At 39.6% G+C, this 5,926-nt stretch overlaps 1 pseudogene; it reads right to left on the reverse strand.

Annotated features, from left to right (window-relative positions):
• Positions 1–2,868: 2,868 nt before the first annotated feature.
• Positions 2,869–4,572, reverse strand: LOC118720884 (annotated as a pseudogene).
• Positions 4,573–5,926: the final 1,354 nt, after the last annotated feature.

Below are 5,926 nucleotides of genomic sequence, written 5' to 3' on the forward strand. Positions count from 1 at the left end.
CAAAAAACTGGTCGCTATGATGTTTGCTGACCACTAGGGGTTGTGTGCGGAACATGGAGGGCGTCAGCTGTGGCAGAATAGTGGAGCAGGTGAGTGGGGGCAACAAACCAAGGTGGGGTGCTGTCATCTGTGTAAGCCTCTAGTGGTTACTAAAAAGTCTTTGCTCCAGCACTCACACCTGCTGCCAGCACCAGCCCAGCTCACACCCACTGCCATTGCTCAGCACCATCAGTGAGTGCGAGCAGCAGTTGCTGGCCCAGATTGCCCCTCAGGGCTTCTCCCCCTCCCCTGGCTCCTGAGAGAAGATTGGGGCCAGCAGCTGCCTCTTGCACCTGCTGCCTGTGAGGGCCCTGCTCGTACCCGCTGCTGGTGCTGGAGCTGCTGCTCGCCCCCACTGCCAGTGCCTGGCTCGGGTCCCAATCACTCGGTGCCATCAATGGGTGCAAACAGTGCTGCTGACTCTGATCACCAGTGGTGGCTTCTCCACCTCCCCCTGCTCCTGTGGGGTAATCGGGGAAGTAGCAACCACTCACACTCACTGCTGACCCCAGCCTCAATCAATCTGCATCTTCAAGGGGTGTGAGTGGAGTCAGCACCATCTGAGTGTGGAACAGCGGTGAGAGCAGGGCTGTTGGTAGACAGGGAACTGGAGGCCGTGGCGGAGGGGCAAGGCAGCAGTGCAGAGGATGGAATGAGACCCACCCATGTCTACTGCAGCCTTTCAAGATGCACGAATTCAAGCACCAAGCCTCTAGTATGCCACAATATGCACTAAGAATATGTGGTAACAATATATATTGGATAAATGGATGGATAGCTAGATGGATGGATGGATGGGTAAATGGGTGGATGGATGGTTGGATACAATGTGATCACACAGTTGTTGTCTGCTATTATTTTGGTTTCTATTTCAGTTATATTACACCTTTCAGAATAAAATGCATTATAATGCATGTATCATCCAAAATGGTTTAAAATGTGTTTTTTGTGTTTTTTTTTGTTTGTTTGTTTTTTTACTTTTAATTAAGGTATAGAGTTACAGTCATGTTAGTGATATCATATCTCTGCAAGAGACAAATTCTATTCTCTTCAAGTATATACTGAAAGTTTACATAGGAATTGTTTCTAAGCTATGAAATTATTTACTGCTGCCTTGGAAAGAAAACAAAACCAATTTCCCTCCCAAAATTTATGAGTGGTCTAGATAGAGCTTAGGTACTTCATCTCTCAAGGAGATCTTTCTATAGACCCTTGCTGTGGCTATATTTCTTTTGAATTACACTTTACATTTCCTAATCAGCTCTAACCAGACATAAAGGTAAAATTTATGATAAAAACAGAAAAGCCCAAAATCCTTGATTTTCATTGTTTTGAATAAAACACTTGATGACAAAATTGTACAACAGTAGCTTTTCCTCATTAATCTATATATTTTTTGTATGTCAGAAAAATAAAAGTGGATTTTCCACGTGTTATTCTGTCAAGTCTAAGGCAGGGAAAGTGTCCTGCATACCTAGCATCAGAAACACATTTTTAAACAATTTCATAAACATTTCATTATCCTACCCTCCTTTTCCAGCACACTCATTGTAGTATATTTGATATTAGAAAAAAGGAACAAGAATTTATTTTATCATCACCAATGCTCTAATGTTATAAATTTGGTCTTGATTACATCTCTGACAAAGATAGGTTAAATATGTTAGAGAAAACTATTCCCACTTTTCATTGTGAATATGGAAAATTCACAGGTAGCAAAAAACATTCTAAGAGCAGACTTAGAATCAATCCATTTTACAATAAAAATTATTCAATGGCATGGCCATTTTGTCCTGGATAAAACTTCCATTTGACTCAGCGGACTTCCATTTGACTGAAGCAATCTTCCCTCTGCATGCTGGGAGCTCACTATCATCCAATCCTTTGAAGGCCTGAGTAGAAGAAAAAGTTGGAGGCAGGATGAATTCCCCTTTGACTAAGTATAAGCATCCATCTCCTCTTTCCTGCCCCTACTGTTCCCGGTTCTCAGGATCCCAGAAGTGCACTGAATTATACCACTGGCTTTCCTAGGTCTCGTCTGTAGACAGTAGATGGCAGGATTTCTCAGGCTCTATAATTATGTGATCCAGTTGCTTATAATAGATCTGCTTAATCAATCTCCCATTGTTTCTATTTCTGTAGAAAACTAAAACATGATGTATTCTCATGCAGAAGAGCACTGTGTGATGCTAAACTGCCCTTGTTGAAACCATGGCAGGGATTGGAGACCAATCCAATGACCTCGCTCCTAAATCCAACCCTAGAGTTCCTCAACTCAACAGACTATAGTAGAAAAGCATGGATTAAGTCCCATCACTTCCTTCTAAAGGGTAGAAATGGAGACCAAGAAAAGTTAATGAACCAGAAATGGGGGACTTATTAAGTCAAGCTTTTGTACGTTAGTTTTTAATTTGAGATCTTTAAAAATCAAATTAAAGTATCATTTCCAATGGAAACATGGAAATCACATCACTGTGCAATAACTTAAGAATTTTAGGAGGAGAAAAGAGGTCTCTTTTGTGCAAGCCTTCTAATTCTCAGGACAGAGATTTTAACGTGGAGAATACAGATAACCTAATTTTTCATTCCATGCCACAAATCATAGAATCATTTAATATGCTCTAAGTCATTTGTAAAAATGGCCTACGCCCTAGGGGATAAAAAGTATGGTATTTTAAAACCACATGAGTGAGGCAAAGTCTATTCCTGTCCATTGCTGGCCTCACCATAATATGTATAATATTTGCTTCAGTTAGATATTTTATGAAGGGAAGGTCTGTTTGTCCTCTCATTGGCTCTTTAGGATAATATTCTATTTTATTTTTTATATTACAGTGATATTTTTATCTGTACCATTAAATGTCTGAATTTTAAACAGATTCTAGGACTTGAGGATTCATATCCATCAGTGTATTCAATATTAGCATCTGTTTCATCCCCAGAATTGAGACCTTTACCATGAAGCTTCATAAATTTCCCCAGTGAGAATTTGGGTTTATTCAGCATTTTGACTTTTCTATCAAGACCTCATGGAGCAGATAAATAAGTTGGCAAGCCATTTCTATGTCTTTTCCAATGCTGTCTGGAATCAATGTACTGACTGCTTCTCTCAGGTCATTTTTCTGCCCCTCTCAGGTCATGATTTCCATCATCTTCTTCCAGATTTGATGAACCTGTTGATGCTGAGCACTGGAGGTCTTCTGAATCTGATTGCTGCATTTTTTTAAAAAAAAATATTTTTTAGTAAAGCCAGCACAGAATAGATGAAGCAAATAAACATGGGTAGTCTGGACATCAACATGACCTTCAATCATGGTCTGCCATTTTTTGACCAAGGAGCACATTTTGGGTAAGCTGCATGCCATGAAAATTAATCCGGTAGTTTTTGCCCTGAACATCTTCAGTGATTTTCTTGAATTTTCTAAATGCGACTGCATCATTCTGTAGCTCAGCTAAGCTCACTTCAAAAACACAATTCTTGATACCATCAGAGGTAAGCTTGGTTCCTTGGGTTCTCATAACTAGTGTTTTTCCAGTATTTCTTACACTGAACAAAGGCTGGAGCTTCCATATCACAGCAATCTTCCTTAGGAAATGGATAGACCACTTCCCAGCTCCCTTGTTGCTGCCTTTCCAAAGGAACTGTTCTTGCTGACTGCCCTGGTTCTGCTCAGAGTCCCCAAAGGGTCTGTTTTCTTCACGTACCAGTATAGACAGATGGCCCAGAGTGTTTTTGTTTGTTTGTTTTCCCTTTGTTTTTTGGTACTTGACAATAAACAGAGCACATGGATTTATGTTGGCCCCACAGTTCATTTCAGGGCTGGTCAGCCTCCCTTTCAAAGTCCATGGGACTCTCCCCTGTTGCAGGGTTCAACTTTGCTGTACAAGAAGTGATTGTTTACTCTCTCCAGCCCCTGGTCCTCTGATCTGTGTGTGGCTGGACAGGATGAAAATTTATAGCTGGATGAGCCATTGCAAGAGTTCTTTATCACCAAGACCATGACACTACTTTTACTTATGGCTTTTTTTCTACCTTTAGGAATGCAATTGTCCATCATTTTAGTTTACTTCCTGCCCAATAGTTTTCTTGAAGTTTCAAACTTTCTTTAAAAAGAAAAATTTCTATGGAGGAGGGGTATCAAAAGTAGCAGCCTTTGGGAGACCCCCCCCCCCCCCAACCACTACCCCCATCCCCACCCCGGCACTTTCAGGCACATAATCAAATGATGACAAGTTGGCATTCAATGTTAGGGATAGGTAACAGCTTATTTAATATTCAACATATTACACAATATGAACTTATGAAATAAGGACCAAAAAATGGCACAAACCATTAGGGGCCATCCTACTTAGAACTTTTTATTCTAAGTCTAGTGCTTTTTTATCTCTCGCCTTCAGACTTGGGATGTATAGAAATTCCTCTGAAACTGTGGCAGTAAAATTGATAGTCCTGTCTAATTTTCAGAGATGGGATTTCTCACCTCTGTTAGTGTCTTCACAGGTATTGTGCCACGGGGGTGGGAAAGATGCCATCAAGAATTGCTTCCCAAGTGCTATAGTAAACCATCATCACAGCCCTCTTTTGATAAAACATGGATAGAGGAGCAATGTTCTGTGCTCAGCTCCAGAAGATTTTATTTCCCTCTTATGTAAACTACTTCATGTCAGAATATGAGTTTATATAAAATTAATGTGTTATTTATACCAAGCCTAAATGACTTAATTTTGGGTACATAGACATTTTTGATGATTAAATATTAGTCGGTAGTTATTGAAGAGCCTCTCAGGAATGACAGAGTTCCCAACCCTCCTTTATGTTTTGTCTAAAATAGGATTGAAAGGTTTTTAATAGACTTTAGAAGGCCTAGCAATCTCCATATATTCAGCCTTGCCGGCACTGATTTATTGGTGGGTTTCCTGTGGAATTTTTATGTGACACTTGATTTCCCCTGTGGGGCTTATTAACTCGTGATTGGGTAATGTAAATTTCCAGCCAAGATTAAGCACAAACAAAGCCAAAGTTCATTTATTTTAATAAAGGCAAATGGAGGTTCTGAAGGTCTAGTGTTTCCTTCTCTAAATAAACTACTCTGTCAGAAGATTTTTTGTAAAATATTTGGTAGGGATTCTAAAGGAATAAATGCAATGCTCTAATTTCTGAATTATGCATTAAAGTTTTGAAATGAAAACTGGTTCTATGTGCAAGTAATCTATTTAAGTCTCCCCTCCTCCCCTCCCCCCTCCCCTTTTTATGGCTCATAGGATAAACTGCTAGGAGAAATATTTCTGTATTTCCTTAGGCCTGTCAACTTACTATCCCCTAGACCTCGTTATACTCATTCTCAACATAGCAATGGCATTTCTGCTAGTGTTCAGCAGTAACTATGAATTACCTAGCAGAGAAAAATTAATGATATACTTGCATTAGAAACTGTATAAGCTCCTTACATATTTTTCATCATTTATTTCTCACATACACACATAAAGCCTCTTCTCTTGGACTAGAGACTTTTTTTGGAGTAGTGCAACATTTGATAGGAGAGAATTGACCAAAGGGACATTTACAAGATACATTTGATGGTGGGAGAAGGTTGATTTGGAATAAGATAAGGAAGAAATTAACATTCCAGGTTTCCTGGTTTGAGTGAATTGATGGCAGATTTACATGTGGAAAAAACATGAAGAGGAGTAGATTCTTGGTTAAAAGGCAAGAGAGTTAATAAACTAATATTTGGATATGTTGAATTAAAGATACCTCTGGGATATCCAAGAGATTCTGTGGACATTTTGAAATATATGTCTGGAGTACAGTAGACAGCTGAGGGCATAGTAGTACATCTTGGAAGAGTTTGCAGAAAAGTGCATTAGAAGTCTGGATACCAAAGCT

The sequence above is a fragment of the Pipistrellus kuhlii genome, unplaced genomic scaffold (assembly GCF_014108245.1).
Source record: "Pipistrellus kuhlii isolate mPipKuh1 unplaced genomic scaffold, mPipKuh1.p scaffold_m20_p_17, whole genome shotgun sequence".
Classification (NCBI taxonomy): Eukaryota; Metazoa; Chordata; class Mammalia; order Chiroptera; family Vespertilionidae; genus Pipistrellus; species Pipistrellus kuhlii.